General features: G+C 49.4%; 1 protein-coding gene across 1 annotated transcript in view; it reads right to left on the reverse strand.

The window, feature by feature from the left end:
* Nucleotides 1–17,045, reverse strand: part of PRKCZ (protein kinase C zeta) — a 99,804-nt gene that overhangs the window by 27,125 nt on the left and 55,634 nt on the right. The window lies entirely within an intron of this gene.

Consider the following 17,045-nt stretch of genomic DNA (forward strand, 5'->3'; position numbering starts at 1 on the left):
CAACCGCACACTTATGCTGAGTTGAAAGTCACCAAAAACATCACATTCCCAACCTGCACCAGACTTGTGTGGAAGCAGCGGCTCATGAAACACGCTGAGGTACACGTATGACCAGGACGGGCGGTTTCATTCCTCCTCAAAAACATTTCCAACTTTGCTCCTTCCCAACGCTTTGAAAGTATGTGAAAACAAAATACTTGGGCTACAACGGGAAGCTTTGTGCTTTTACAGAGGTCTGTAGTGAAGGCGACTTTCATGAGAGTCAGGGAGCTGCCAGGAACATACAGAAGTGGAAACTGTAACAGAGTGTTTTTAAAACAAGCAAATGACCAGCTCTGGCTGGAACCTGTAAAACCTGGTCACAGTGACTGCAAAACCGGCTCCCCTCCCATCAACTGAGAGGTGAAGGGGGAAGCCAAGACGCCAACGCGCAAACAGAACAGGGCTCCCCCGCCTATCTTGCCCTGGGCTCCAGGGGTTCCCGCTGACGCCCCAGGGTCCCTGCCTGATCACAGGGCATAGCCCTCCCAGCCAGATCCGGGGGAAGTCTGGCCCCCAGCAGGTCCCTGCCGACATCCACAGGGCTGACTGCCCTGTGTGTGGCGTTCACAACCCCCAGCCGTGCCTGCACGCGGCGGGGTGAGGCACCGAGTGACAGACCCCGAGACACAGAGGGAGCCGGGTTGTCAGGCAGGGACGCGGTGGCACAAGGCTCTGGCCCTTCCAGTGTTCAACACACACACAGCACGAAAGCCTGAAAATGCACCCACAGGACGCCCTTCACATTTCAGTAAAGCCATCCGAAATAAGGAACTCAAAGATGTCTAGCAGCCCCCAGCAGACCAGAAAGCTAGGCTAGGGGACAGAACAGAGCCCTTCGGGACTCCTATGTGTTGAGCAGGGCCGAGGGAACATGGGCGATGTCTTGTTGTCCACAGTGAGAGAAGCCGGGATCCCCGCTGTTGTGGAAGCTCTGACCACCCCCCTCAGCCCCTCTCCACTGCCCCATGCACGGCTGTATTCGGAGGCGGGGCCCCTGGGGAGGTCACTGAGTTCAGCGGTCATGCGTGGGGCCCCCTGATGGGGTCAGTACACTCATAAGAAGAGGAGGAGACACCTGACCTCTGTCTCCACTGCATGGGGACCCAGCCGGGGCAGTGTCTGTATGCCACGAAGAGGGTGCTCATCAGACCCCGACCCTGCCGGCACCCGGAGCTCAGCCGTCCACCCCCAGACCCTGAGAAGTGAGGTCCTGTAGTCTCTGCTGCATACGGTGTATTGTGACAGTGACTCGAGCAGACCAGATGCCTGCCTCACTCCACACACAAATCATCCCCTCAGTACGTAGGGACTGAGGGACTTCCCTGGTGGTCCAGTGGCTAAGACTCTGTGCTCCCAATGCAAGGGCTCAAGTTCGATTCCTGGTCAGGGGACTAGATCCCACATGCCACAACCAAGACCTGGTGCCACCACACAAATACACTCATCTAAAAAGACAAGGACTGAAACTAAGGGGCAAAATGACAGGTCTTAGAAGGAAACCTGACGATCTTAATCGGAGGTGGAGGAAAACCCTGAAAACAAAAGGAGGAAAGGACGCACGTTCACCCTAAGGCAACACGAGGCCAGACAAACCCCCGTCTCTTTATCAGCCGTGCCACATGGGCTAATGATTCAGGATACAGGAGGCATGCCCACAAGTCAATGAGGGAAAACAGAAACGGAAACAAGATGAGTCTCCTGCAACGCCAAAAACTGTCAAGGATCAGAGTAACCTGAAGTCACCTGTCCTTCTGGGGGAGCTCAACCACGGCCAGAATCAATGGTCGAGGGCATGTGTGCTTCCCCGGGACGCAGCAGTCACACTGCTCCTAGGTCAGCGCCTGACAGGCCTCACATGTGGGCTCACGGCCACCAGAGGATGTCTGCAGCCACCCAGGTCCAAGAGGACAGGTGACCTGGGGCATGGCTGTCTGGGAGGACCCTCAGTCATAACCCAGCTTGAGCCACCCTCGGCCACACAAATGCATCTTCCAAAATCAAATCAAATCAAAAAATCAGTACAAAATCTCAGGGGCTTCCCTAGCGGCTTAATGGTAAAGAATCTGCCTGCCAATGCAGGAGACATGGGTTTGATACCTGATCCAAGAAGATCCCATGTGCCGTGGAGCAGCTAAGCCTGTACACTACAACTACTGAGCCTTGCTCTAGAGCCCAGGAGCCACAGGTGAAGCCCGAGTGTCCCAGAGCCTGTGTGCCACAAGAGAAGCCACTGCAATGAGAAGCCTGTGCACCATGACTAGAGAGGAGACCCCGCTCACCACCATCAGAGAAAAGCCTGTGCAGCAACAAAGACCCAGCACAGCCAAAGATAAACAAACAAATAAAAAAATTTTAAGTTATAAAATGGCAGACTGACGTATATGAAATGGGCTCTGTAAAATGACGCCTGTTATCAAACTAAAATGGCTTGCCCAGTGGCTCAGAGAGTAAAGAATCTGCACACAATGCAGGAGACCTGGTTTCAACCCCTGGATTGGGAAGATCCTATGGAGAAGGGAATGGCAACCCACTCCAGTATTCTTGCCTGGAGAATTCCATGGACAGAGGAGCCTGGAGGTCTACAGTCCACAGAGTCAAATTAAAAACCAAGAAAATGGACAGTGTGATGTTTCAGGATGCATGTTCATAAAGGGAAATCATCCTAGTAAGTAGACTGGGACAGTGCGTCAGTGCTGGGCAGGCTGGCTGCTGAGGGCGTGCATATCCACTCCACTGTATGTTTCATAACATGCGTGATTCCCATGTTCTTGGGGTGCCTCAAAGGCTGCAGTAAACAATATACAATAGGAACTGTAAAAACACAGCGAGGGGCCAGAGGTGGCAACAACAACATGGTCATAAATGAATCTCAGATCTTAGTAGAAACACTGAGCTCTGTCTCTGCACAGAGGCTCCAGCTGCTGCTGTGAGCCCACTGCAGGAACCATGTCCATGCCGCTGCTGCTTGTGCCCTGACCAGTGGGGAGCAGTGCCTGCAGACACACGCTCCATACCATGGGAGGACACTGGCTAGAGGGGTGGGCTCAGAGAGCCACAGGACAGATGCAACACGGCTCCCAGATGGCAGAGGTTATAGGTGTGTAAGTTCAGGGAGAAGCAGAGAGGAAGTGCTGAGCAGACAGGAGGGAAGTGGCGTCCTCCAAGCTCCAGAAGACAACCAGCCCTCCTGGGGGAGGGGTCAGTGTATGTCCAGCACGTTGCAGGACAGACACATCGGACAGAGGTGTGACCATGCTGTTGTCTTTAGCGGGAGACTGAGTGTGGATTCAGGAGGCACCTCTTGGCAGTGGGGGGTGGGGATGTGGTGGTTCATTTCATGTGTCAGCTAGGTGGACCACAGTGCCCAGATCTGTGGTCAAAATATCTTGGATGTTTCTATGAGGGCGCTTCCAGATGAGATGAACATTTAAGTCAATGGCCTCAGAGTGGAGCAGATTGCCCCCCACGGGTGGGCTTCATCTGATCAGGTGACGGCTTTGTTCAGTCGCTCAGCCATGTCTGACTCTTTGTGATCCCATGAACTGCAGCATGCCAGGCTTTCCTGTCCCTCACTATCTCTTGGCGTTTGCTCAGATTCATGTCTATTGAGTTGGTGATGCCATCCAACCGTCTCATCCTCTGTCGTGGTGACACCCTGAACAGACCCAAAGGCCACCTTCCCCCAGCAAGAGGGATACTGTGGCAGACAGCTTTGGACCTGGACCATGGCAGCAGCTCCTCCCACATCTCCAACCTGCAGGCCTGACTTGCGGCCTCCATGACCCTGTGAGCAGGATCCTTACAATAACGACTCTCCACATGTTCTGTCAGTTCTGCTTCTCTGGAGAACCTGACTCACATGGGCTCTCAGGTGTACCATCCATCACCCCCGTCCCTGGCAGGGATGGGGAGATGTCAGAGCCCCAGCAGTGCAGACCCCGGCCCCAATCCCAGCAGAGGCACAGGAGCCCCTGGTTGTCCAACCCACACCCACGTTGCCACCTGGAAAGCAGTGCCCTGTGGACTTATAAGGAACCATGAAGGACTGCAGGGAATCCCATACCTTTTTTTTGGGGGGGTGGGGGTGGGGGGCACACTGCATGGCATGTGGGATCAAACCTGTGCCCCCTGCACTGGAAAGCAGTCTTAACCAATGGACTGCTAGGAAAGTCCCCATTTCACACTTACATTCTGGAGTGCGAAGTCAAGTGGGCCTTAAGAAGCAATGCTGTTAATAAAGCTAGTGGATGCGATGAAATTCCAGCAGAACTATTCAGATCCCTAAAGGATGATGCCATCAAGGTTTTGCATTCATTATGTCAGCAAATCTGGAAGACCCAGCAGTGGCCACAGGACTGGAAAAGGTCAATCCTCATCCCAATTCCCAAGAAGGGTAGTACTAAAGAATGTGTTAATCATCAGACAATTGCACTCATCTCCTGTGCTAGGAAGGTCATGCTTAAAATCTTGCATGCTAGGCTTCAGCATTATGCGAACCAAGAACTTCCAGATGTCCAGGCAGGGTTTCAAAAAGGAAGAGGACATAGAGATCAAATTGCCAACATTTGCTGGATTATAGAGAAAGCTAGGGAATTTGAGAAAAACATCTATCTGTTTCATCAACTATGCTAAAGCCTTTGACTGTGTGGATCACGACAAACTGTGGAAAGCTCTTAGAGAGACGGGAATACCAGACCACCTTACCTGTTTTCTGAGAAACCTGGATGTGGGTCAAGAAGCAACAGTTAGAACCCTGTATGGAACAACTGATTGGTTCAAGGTCAAGAAAGGAGTGTGACAGGGCTGTCTGCTGTCACCCTGTTTGTTTAACCTATACGCTGAGCACATGGGAGAAATGCCAGGCTGGGAGAAATATCAACAACCTCAGATATGCGGATGATACCACTCTAAGCTGAAGCTCCAATACTTTGGCCACTTGATGCAAAAAACTGACTCATCTGAAAAGGCCCTGATGCTGGGAAAGATTGAAGGAAGGAGGAGAAGGGGACAACAGAAGATGAGATGGTTGGATGGCATTACCGACTCGATGGACATGAGTTTGAGCAAGCTCTGAGAGTTGGTGATGGACAGGGAAGCCTGGCGTGCTGCAGTCCATGGGGTCGCAAAGAGTCGGACACGACTGAGTGATTGAACTGAACCAGTCTAATGGCAGAAAGCAAAGAACGGAAGCACATTCGGATCCCAACTCATTTCACACAACAGGCAACGGAGGCAGGCACACGCATGTGCAGAACACATGTCTGTGCAGATCCTGACTCACCCGACACAACAAGAAATGGAAAAGGGCACGTGTGCAGAGTGCTTCAAAGGGCCGGGCACACTGGGGATGACCTGCCCCTTCCCACCGCTCTGGCCGTGGGCCCTGCCTGTCCACCTTCCTGTGCAGCTGGTCTCAGTGGTAAGCAGTCCTGAAAACCAGCCAGGGGTGGGTGGGGGTAGCTGGCAAGACTTCCACAAGAAGAGGCACTGGTGGGTGACCCCAGCTGACCTCGCGGCTGCTCCACCCAGAGTCCTTGGGGATCAGGAGGCTCCACCTTAGTCACTGTGTCACGGCTGAGTTCAGAGTTGGAGCTGCTCAAAGCCACAGTCCACTTGGGAGCATCCAGTGGTCTCCGGGGTGCCTGCAATCTGAGTGCAGGGTGGGAACAACTGCAGTCCTCATGGTCCCTGGGCTCGGCCACTCTGGTATCTTCGCTCAGCCTCAGCGACACCCCCAGAGAAGCTCGCTGCTTGTCTTTGGAATTCTATAATTAGGGTGGCTGCAGGGAACTTTAATGAGCTCCGTTTCTATGGCAATCTAGCATCATGAGGGCTCTGACAAGGTGAAGAAACTACACTTTAAAAAGGGAGCTTAGAGCAACAGACCTCGAAACAAACCAGGCAGCCCCCAGATTGGGCGGGGCGGGGGGAGTGGTGCGTGAGGAGGTGCTGAATTTGCAGGGCAGGTCATGATGCTCTCGGAGGCTTCTCTGGCTTTTTGCTAGACATGGACCCACCGCCCAGGTGACTGGCCCAACCAGCACAGCCCCCAGTCCTGTAGCCTCAGAACTACAGCAGGAACGCACCTGCAGCAGGGCACCTGGGTCAGCAGAATGCGTCCCTGGCAGTTCTAGGTTGGTGACCAGCCCAAGGCAAGGCCAGGGAGCTGGGAGGTCCTCGCAGCCCTGGGGCTGGGCTGGGGGTGGGGTCCTTGGCAGAGCAGTGCTGTTTCCTCCAGGCCTGGCTTCCTGCAGGGGAGTCGTGTCCCCTGGGATCCAGGCCCCAGGAGGCAGGGCATTTACTCAGGTTGCCCTGTCCTCACCAACCACACGTTCCACCAAAACCCTCCTACTGCAGGCTGCACGTGACCATCTGAAAAAGAAGTCTGGGATTTAGGTGGGATGCTGGCCTGAACTGGGGGACATGTCTGGAGCTGCTGTGGAACCTGGTGGCCGCATAGGCTGGGCATCCCTGAGGGACACAGTGAGACTGGACACAAGCCCCAGGAAGCCCATGGAGCCATACAGCTTGTGGGCCTTTCCCTAAGGGCTGGAATCACTTGACCGTGGCCACCCACTGCTAGGCACACCAAGTGACCTGTCTCAAGAGGGACCTGGCACTGCCCCTAGAGCCATACGACCCAGACCCATGTCCACCTGCAGCCCTGAAGGTCATGATGGGGGCAGGGCAGCAGTGAGCAGGACATGGCTGGGCTGACTAGGGGGGGCACCCCTCCAGGGTCCTCTCTCACATGGCTTCCTGCTTCTCACTCTGAACTGTGTTCTGCTGTCCTGAGAGGTGAGTGAAGGGGCCCAAGGCCAAAAACGCAGACTGGGAAGGGTTTCGGAGCTGCTATGGCAGGTAGCCAGCCACATAGGGATGGTGGCAGTTTGGTCCCCTCAGCAGGCTGGCTCCCACGAAGCCTGTCCCTCCTCACGCGGTCCTGACGCGGTTCCTAAGCCTTGACATTGCTGGTGGGGAGGTGATCTCATCTGGGTCTACCACAACCCAAGAAGGACAACCCTGGGATGTGACTGGCCCAGGGCCATCACGTAACCAAAACCACCCAATCAGGCTGCAGGCTCCGCCCCCCTCCCTGAGGCTGGCCTCCCGGGCTGGCCAGAGGAGCAGGGACACGGGGCCTGGCATGGCTGGCTGCATGGATAAGGCAGGTCAGTCCCACAACAGCCATGGGAAGATAGAGTGACTGGGGCTGGGCTCAGCTGGACCCACCTCATGCCACCACCTCTGGACACATGCTGTGGGGACAACCTCCATCAGCTGTGGGCCCAGAGGTCTGTGGAGCACCTGCCAGCAGCGGGGCCAGCAGCACTGGGGGGGTGCACAACGGAAATTCCCCCAGGGAGCCTGGGACCAGACTGTGTCCTGTCTCCTGGGGCCTCACGTGCAATAGAGAGAAGAGGTACGGGGGCCCCACCCAATGCCACACCCTGTGTGCAGAGCAATGGGGCAGAGACATGTCCCCAGAGTTCACCTGCCTGACACTCTTCCCACCCGGTGGCCAAGATGGACATCTGAGTCGTGCCTGTGAGGACACAACAGCTGAAGGTCTGGACAGCAGAGTGGCTGTGTGGACAGCAGAGTGGCTGTGGGAGCCACGGAGCAGCCAAGTGTGGGGAGGGGAGGAGGGCAAGTTGGCCCTCGAGGCAGGAAGCCTTCACGTCTCCGTTGAGGGAAGACAACAGCAGAGGCCCTGAAGAGTGGGTTCGCTCTTGCAAAAGTGTTGAGGGACCAGCATAGGACAAGGGTTCTGATGTTTGTAAAGAGAAATGCTTCAGTGAAACAAAGCCTTCTGCTTCCTGAGGCCGGGACCTCCATGTGGAGCCAGGGCCCAGCCAGCACCGTACACCAGGGTTTGGGGAGCCCAGCTACCAAGACCTCAAGGCCTGTCCCCATCGGCTCAGTTGCTGTCACAGGACCAGATGCTCCATCAAAGAACAAGACCTTGATGAGGCTCAGGTGGTGGAGACCAGGGTCACAGCCTCGGGGTCCCAGGAGGTGCAGGCCACCTACCTGGGCTCCTCAATCTGTCCCTCTGCCCCATTAGTGACCGTTATGAAGCCCAACCCTGGACTTGCCTGGTGGCTCAGTGGTAAAGAATCTGTCTGCCAGTGCAGGGGACAGGGGTTTGAGCCCTGGTCCCGGAAGATCCCACATGCCATGGAGCAACCGAGCCCACGCTCCACAATGAGAGAAGCCACTGCAATGAGAAGCCCATGCGACGCAACTAGAGAGTAGCTCCCGCTCACCGCAACTGGAGAAAAGCCCGCACAGCAATGAAGACCCAGCACAAGCAAAAACAAGGAAGCCCAACCTAAAAGGCATTCTGGGGGGTGGGGGTGGGGTGGGGTATTGTAACAGTTCCACTTTCTAACAAGTTTCGTCACAAAGAGACAAATTGTCACGAAGTGAGTTCAGTTTTGATGAAATAGCGGACCAAGACCAGGGTTTTCTCAAAGAGTTTCTGGAAAAACACAGAGACTTGCAAGTTATCTACTGCCACTGAGCTCACGCTGAACCAACCCATCTCTATTTGGAGGCTTTCCTTTGCGGATTCACTTTTAAAAACAGCACAAGTCCTGGAGCTGCTCACAGCCCACCTGTGCTGTCAGGGCCGGTGTTACCTGCTGCGTCCACGGCTGGGAGCACAGGGCCAGGCTGACTGAGACACAGCTCTGGCCCGAGAACATGTGCCCCACGTGTCCCCGGGGAAATGACGGGCAGAGACTGGGGATGCCGGCCTCTGAAGGTCAGCCAGCAATGGCTGGGCCACAGTCAAAACGGCGCCTGCATCACAGCCAGATGTGCGGGTCAAAGCAGGAGACGAGGCTGGTTCCTGGGAGGCCAAGCAGAGAGGGAGGCCCGGAGCTCGTGGGAACCAACTGTAGGTAAAGGCTGGGGTTTATGAGGAACTACATTCAATATACTATAATAAACCAAATAGAAAAAGAAAAATATATATATGTGTATAACCAAATCACTTTGCTGTACATGAGAAACTAACATAAAATTGTAAATTGACTATAGTAAAAATTAAAAAAAAAATAAAAAACTGGGGTTCAGAGCAGCAAAGACAAGCCTCCTGAGGGGTCACCTCAGCCCTCCTAGACATGTGACAGACCCACAGGCTGTCTCCAGCAGGGTCTGGGGACTGAAGGTCTGGGTTCTGACAATGGCCTCTCCCCAGGGTCTCCTCTCACAGGGTATAAGCCCCCCAACCCCAACTATTTCCTCCCAAAGTCCTCGTGGCCTCACACACATTTGGGGGTGGGGCTTCTGCACAGGACCTAGGGGTCACATTTGGTCCCAAACAATCTGCTCCTGGTTCCCCCAGATTCATGCTTCTCTTGCACACAAAACACTCCATCCAGCAGCTCCAAGGCTCCTCTCCAGCAGCAACTCTGACATCCACAGTCTTATAAAAAATCATCTAAACTGCAGGAGTGACACTCAGCTGCAATTTGTCCTGAGGAAATCTACCCCACCCCTGCCCTCACCCAGCCCCAGCTCAGACCTGTTAGACCAGACAAGCTGTGTTTCGAAAATGCAATGCTGGGGGAACTTCCTTGTGGTCCAGTGGGTAGGACTCAGTGCTCCTCCTGCTGGGGCCCAGGTTCAATCCCTGGTCGGGAAACTAGGATTCCCACAAGCCATGCAGCGTGGCAAGAAAAAAAAAAAAATCAACATTGGACAGGAAGTGGATAGCCAGTCCCGCTCCAAACGGAGGAACGGAAAAGCAGGGAAAGCGACAGGTCCCCAGGGAGCCCACACTTGCCAAGGCAAGTCCACTGGCTCTATGAGGCTCAAGAATGACCCACCTGGTTTGATGCTGTCCCCTAGCCTCACCGGAGGATTGGGGTGACCCCCACTATGGGGCTCTCTCAAGGTCCCCGAGGAAACGGGGATGTGAAGAAATGAACCTCAAATCCAAGCTTCCCTTCGAGGGAAGGGAACTACAAGTCCTATGCTGTGAAGTTCAGGGCAGAAGGCCAAGAAACGAAGCTACACAGCTGTTAAATGGAAAACAAAAAAGCCCAATACGAGATTTTTGGCTGACTAATGGTGTCGGGGAGACAAAAGATGGAGACTGGGGTCCTAGTCACCCCCCAGACTTTTCCAGCTGCAATTACTACAAGACATTAAAGGAAAATGAGGAACAGACCAGCATCAGCGGAGTCCAGGTGACCCATCCACAGTCCATCTGCCGGGATGAGATCAAGTCCCTTCATGAGGAAATAACATCACTCAGAGCTCCTGCCGCTTTGCAAACACAGGATCTGATATTCAGAAATCACCAGGCCGGCCATAAAGCAGGAGCATTTGGGCCAACAGTCAATAGAAACGGACTCAGAGGAGATCCAGATATTCAACGTACATTGAAAAAGATGGCAAAAGGACAGAATTTTACCCAAGAACTGGATCTATTGAAAAAGGAGTCAAATTTTAAAGACCCTAGGATTTTAGAAATTCTCAAAGTGAAAATACAGCGTCTGAAATTAATAATTCAGGAGCCAGATTTAAGAATAGGCTAGGGCTTCCCTGGAGGCTCAGTGGTAAAGGATCTGCCTGACATTGCACGAGACACGGGTTCGATCCTTAGTCCAGGAAGATCCCACATGCTGAGGAGCAACTAAGCCTGGGAGCCAAAACTACTTGAGTCCATGTGCCACAACTACGGAAGCCTGCTCACCCTTAAGCCTGTGCTCCGCAACAAGAGAAGCCATCGCAGTGAGGAGCCAGGACCCTGCAACTAGATAGCAGCCCCTGCCCATCGCAAGTAGAGAAAAGCCCACGAGGCAAGGAAGACCAAGCACGGAAAAATAAAAATTAAAAAGAACAGGTTAGATAAAATAAGAGACAGCAGAAGATCCAAAGCGTCCCTGGTAGCTCAGCTGGTAAAGAATCCGCCTGCAATGCAGGAGACTCCAGTTCGATTCCTGGTTTGGGATGATCCCCTGGGGAAGGGAAAGGCTACCCACTCCAGTATTCTGGCCTGGAGAATTCCACGGACTGTATAGTCCATGGGGTCACAAAGAGTTGGACGTGAATGAGCGACTTTCACTTTCAGATGAGAAGATTCAGACTGCAGCACAGAGAGGGGAAAGCAGGATAGAAGGAAGTGCAGAAGAGAGCAAAAGGGCCCGTGGGACCCGGTGAGAAGACAGGGATGCGGACGTGGAGTCTGAGGGGTAGCGGCAAGCGGGGAGGGGCCGGGCAGCACCTGAAAGGACTGGGCTGACACCTTACAGCGGAGATAAGAGACTCTGCCCAAGACGAGGCGCTCACAGTCTCAAAGTAAAGTCAATACTCCCCCTTTCTCAAGTCTGTTGAAACAGAAGAATGAAGGCTGTTCTTTTCATTGAAATCATTGATAATATTTATTAAGCATTTATGTAAAAGTATCCATCTAAGCTTTTTACTAGACTTCCCTGATGGTTCAGTCAGTCAAGAATCTGCCTGCAGCATAGGAAAGTCAGGTTCGATCCCTAGGTTGGGAAGATCCCCTGGAGAAGGGGATGGCTACCCACTCCAATATTCTTGCCTGGAGAATTCCATGGACAGAAGAGCCTGGAGGGCTACAGTCCATGGGATCACAGAGAGTCAGACAAGACTGAGTGATGTTCACTTTCAAGCTTTTTACAGAAATATCGCATTAAACATAACCCACACTTACAATGAAATTTCAAATATCCTATAATCTTTCTAAAATGCACAGAAACTAAAGGATAAAGAGACTAAGTTGCCTGACCAAGGCACTCAAGCTATAAAAATACAGTCTGGCTTCCAAGATTTTGAAGCTCATGTGTGTAAGAAGGACAATTATGTAAAATAAATATCATGTCTGACAGATGAAACATGAGTTCACATACTCTGAAGATTAAGTTAAGAACAGGTCATGGGATATGATTTTCTTGCATTTATAAATACAAGAAATTTAAATGCAATTTAGTAATTTTAATATAATTTGACAAATTTGCCCAAAGACCATTTTTCAGGCAGCCAGAGAAGAAAGAGAAGCACCCACTCCCAGAGAGTAACAGGGTGGTCAGGCGAGTCTCTAAGAGACACAGCAACACAGCCGTGGCCAAGAGACCAAGCCCCAGGCATGCAGAGAGAGCATCCCTGCCCTCTGGGCAACACACCCAGAGAAAACAGCCTCAAAAATGAAGGCAGGCGAAAGACATCTGCACAGAACCAAAACCCAGCAAACTTCTGTTAGGAGAAATACTAAAAGGAGTACTTCAGGAAGGAAAATGGTCTTGGACGTAAGCACGGTCCTTCAAGAGGAAGTGGGTGCATGAGGAGGGGAATCTGAATGAATGCCATTTAAAATAACATTAATAGTTGTTGTGGGGCTTAAAATATAAGTAGAGTTTACACATAAGACGACAACAGCATAAAAATTGATAAGAGGATAAATAAGACTAAAGCATTATAAGGTTCTTGCATTACCTGGAACAGTAAAAGGAATAACTTAAGGTACATTTCAAGAATGTTTTGTATAATTCCTAAGGTACCTGGAATATTTTTTAAAAAGTATTACTTAGCAAATATAATAAAAGGTGGGGGTGGGGGTGGAAAAATAACACTTGATTAAACCAAAAGGAGGCAAGAAAGGAAGGCCAAAAGAAAGAACATATAGGCCAGTTACAAAATAAACAGTAAGATGATAGATTTAAATTGGAATTTACCAGAATAACATTAATTGTAAATAAACTAATGCTTCAGTTAAAAGATACAGATTTCATGCTAGGTCAAAAACAACAATTAACTTCTGTTTATAAGAGCCATTTCCAAAACATGATACAGAGAAGTTGAGAGTATAGGATGGAAAAAATATATCACATGAACACTATGTCTCCCCCACCCTGCCACACATACACACACACAGAGGCATAGTTGTACTGATGTCAGACAAAGGGGACTCAAATGCCAATAATAGTTCTTCATCTAAAAGAGCAAAATTTCGTGATGATAAAATGTCACTTTTAAAGGAAGATATAATGATCCTAGATTTGTATGCACCGAATAAAGCACAAAATACATCAAGGAAAACGAAAGGAAAAAGACACATCTGCAAATGGGTAAAGGGGATCCACTGTATGATAACAAATGAAAACTAAATTTTTGGTGGTGACCATGCTGTTGTCAGAGAAGGCAATGGCACCCCACTCCAGTACTCTTGCCTGGAAAATCCCATGGACGGAGGAGCCTGGTAGGCTGCAGTCCATGGGGTCGCTAGGAGTCGGACATGACTCAGCAACTTCACTTTCACTTTTCACTTTTACGAACTGGAGAAGGAAATGGCAACCCACTGCAGTGTTCTTGCCTGGAGAATCCCAGGGATGGGGGAGCCTGGTGGGCTGCCATCTCTGGGGTCGCAGAGTCGGACACAACTGAAGCAACTTAACAGCAGCAGCATGCTGTTGTAGAAATATAACAAAGTAGAAACATAATGTTATACACATGAAACTTGTAATAATGTTATAAACCAAAGTTACCTCAGTAAGAAATACACTGCTGCTGCTGCTAAGTCGCATCAGTCGTGTCTGACTCTGTGCGACGCCATAGACGGCAACCCGCCAGGCTCAATACATACACTAGTGAACCAAAAAATAAGTGAAACACAATTAAATTTAAAATGTTACCACAGAAAACTAAAACACCTGGTGGCTTGTACATGGTGGGAGTGGGAAAATAAAATGGAGAAGCTGCACGGTAAAAAAAAAAAGAGAAGACAAATCTGTAATAATTTAATGTCTACGGATATTAAAGATATTCTAAAGGGTAATAAAGATACAGACTATGTAAATAAGTATGGTTTAGACTTGAAAATCTATGGGGTTGGAAAGAGCTGGACACGACTGAGTGACTTTCACTTTTTCTTTTCACTTTCAGACTTGAAAATATCCTTAAAAACACAACTTACTAAAGGTGATAAAAGAAGAAATAAAAAATTTGAATAATTTGTATTTTAAAAATTAAATCTAGAATTTAAAACATTCCCACAAAGGAAACTCCAGGCTCACAGACCTTTGCTGTGAATTCTTTCAAGTAATTAATTTAGAAATAATATTAATCTTAACATAAATCTTCCCAAGAATAAAAAAGCTCAATTAATTTTTTAAGGCCAATATACTTCAACATTAAAAAAGACTAAGAAAGGCATCTAGTCTTATCATTTCATGACAAAAAGAAAGGGAAAAAGTGAAAGCAATGACAGACTTTATTTTCTTGGGCTGCAAAATAACTGCAGACAGTAACTGCAGCCATGAAATTAAAATGCTTGCTCCTTGGAAGGGAAACCGTGAAAAATTTAGACAGTGTATTAAAAAGCAGAGACAGCACTTTTGCTAACCAAGGTCCAAGCTATAGTTTTTCCAGCAGTGATGTATGGATGTGAGAACTGGACCATAAAGAAGGCCGGGCACTGAAGAATTGATGCTTTCTAATTGTGATGCTGGAGATGACTCTTGAGAATCCCTTGGGCAGCAAGGAGATCAAAGCAGTCAATCCTAAAGGAAGTCAGTCCTGAATATTCACTGGAAGGACTGATGCTGAAGCTGAAGCTCCAATACTTCGGCTACCTGATGTGAAAAGCTGACTCATTGGAAAAGACCCTGATGTTGCGAAAGATTGAAGGCAGGAGGAGAAGGGGACGACAGAGGATGAGATGGTTGGATGGCATCACCAACTCGATAGACATGAGTTTGAGCAGGCTCCGGGAGATGGTGAAGGACAGGGAAGCCTGGAGTGCTGTAGTCCAAGGGGTTGCAAAGAACAACAAAAATAACCTCCATGTTTAACTGTGAAAACAAAGTTACCAAAAAAGAAAGAAAGAAAGTGGCAGGTCAACTTCTCTCATAAATAGTTGCAAAAATACCAACAAATGTTTGCAAACTGAATCCAGCAAAACATAGAAAAAACAACACATTATAGCCAAACAGGATGAACTAAGGGAATGCAAGTTTGGTTTAACAAAGTCAAATAGTATAATTCACCTTATTAATAGAATAAAAGAGAAAAGCATGTCAACAGATGAAGGGGGAAAAACGCTTTGATAAAATTCTACGTCATTCAGGATAAAAATCCTCAACAAGAAACAGAATAGAACCTCCTAAATTTGACGATGGGAATTTACAAGAGAAAGAAGAGTCATTCAGCAAACAACATCCTTAATGGCAGAATTCTGAAAACCTTCCACTGAAATCTAGAACAAGAGGATGCCTGTGGTCAGAACTTCTGTTCCATGGTGTTTTGGAAAGATAAACAGTGCCAGTGATGCAAGGTAACAGATGAAGGTTTGGAAAGAGAAATAAAATGCACTGGTGAACTGGGAGTGTACACAGGAAACCCAAAAGAACCCACAGATAAAGTCCTAGGATGAATACATGAATTTAACATGGTGGCTGGACAAGGGTTCAATATCAACAGTCAACTGTATTTCTCCATATATTTCTATAAGCAAACAAATAGGAAACAAAATTATAAAAGGAACACGATTTAAAGCAGCGTAAAAAGCCAAATGACAGTGGAGTGCTCCAGCAAAAAATGTGCAGGACTGCTCCACAGAAGACACAGATGTCACTGAAAAAATCTGAAGAAGAATTGAGTGCATGTTCAAAGCTCAGAAACCTCAAGGCTGCGAAGATGTCGATTCTCCCATGCTGATCTATGAACTCAAATGTAATCCAAATAAAAAAATCTCACTGGGTTTTGGAAAACTTAAAACCAATTGTGAAATTTGTATAGAAATGGAAAAGCAAAAAACAACCAAGACAGACTTCCCTGGTGGTCCAGGGGTTAAGACTTTGCCATCCAATGCAGAGGGTGTGGGTTTGATCCCTGGTCAAGGAACTAAGATTCCACACGCCAAAAAAAAAAAGCCACAAAAAAACCCAGAAGCAGTGTTGTCACAAATCCAATAAAGACTTTAAAAATGGTCCACATCAAAAACTGTGGTGTTGGAAAAGACTCTTGAGAGTCCCTTGGACTGCAAGGAGATCCAACCAGAACATCCTAAAGGAAATCAGTCTTGAATATTCGTTGGAAGGACTGATGCTGAAGCCGAAACTCCAATACTCTGGCCACCTGATGCGAAGAACTGACTCATTGGAAAAGACCCTGATGCTGGGAAAGACTGAAGGCAGGAGGAGAAGGGGACGACAGAGGATGAGATGGTTGGATGGCATCACCGACTCAATGGACATGAGTCTGAGTAAACTCTGGGAGTTGGCGATGGACAGGGAGGCCTGGAGTGCTGCAGTCCATGGGGTTACCAAGAGTCGGACACAACTGAGCAACTGAACTGAACATCCAAAAAAAAAAATCTTAACAACCACCACAAGAAAGATACCCTTGAAGAAAAACAAAAAATACATGATATTAAGAGTTATTATAAAGCCAAGTTAAAACCATGTGATATTGTGCAAAAGGCCAAAGGGACAGAAGTCCAGAAATGCCCCCTCCCCCACCCCGCAACAGTCGATGATAAAGACATCACTGAATTGTGGTGAGAGGAGGATGCTTTTCCTATAAGTGGTCCTGGCTCAACCGGCTATCACCACAGGGAGCAGGGGTGGGAAACCTCCCCCCATACACAGCTTACTCCCAGGTGTGGCAGGACTAACGAGGGTTATGACTCTGTCAGGAGGGAAACATTCAGGGCCTGGGGTTCAGGGGCAGCTTCTCTAACAAAAGGCACACACTGTAAAGGCACTGTCCATTTTTGTTCACCAAGAGTGGAAAGGCAAGCCGCCGAGTGAGATGCTAGCAGTGTCACAAACACACACAACACACAGAGCTCCTACAAATCAGTAACGTAGGCGCATGGCCCATTAAGTTGCTTTTCAACACCCTGAGTCTGAAACTGAGGAAAAGACTTGGAGGAGCAGCTGACAGCTGCTGCTGCTGCTAAGTCGCTTCAGGCGTGTCCAACTCTGTGCGACCCCATGGACTGCAGCCTACCAGGCTTCTCCGTC

The sequence above is a fragment of the Bos indicus genome, chromosome 16 (genome assembly GCF_029378745.1).
Source record: "Bos indicus isolate NIAB-ARS_2022 breed Sahiwal x Tharparkar chromosome 16, NIAB-ARS_B.indTharparkar_mat_pri_1.0, whole genome shotgun sequence".
NCBI lineage: Eukaryota > Metazoa > Chordata > Mammalia > Artiodactyla > Bovidae > Bos > Bos indicus.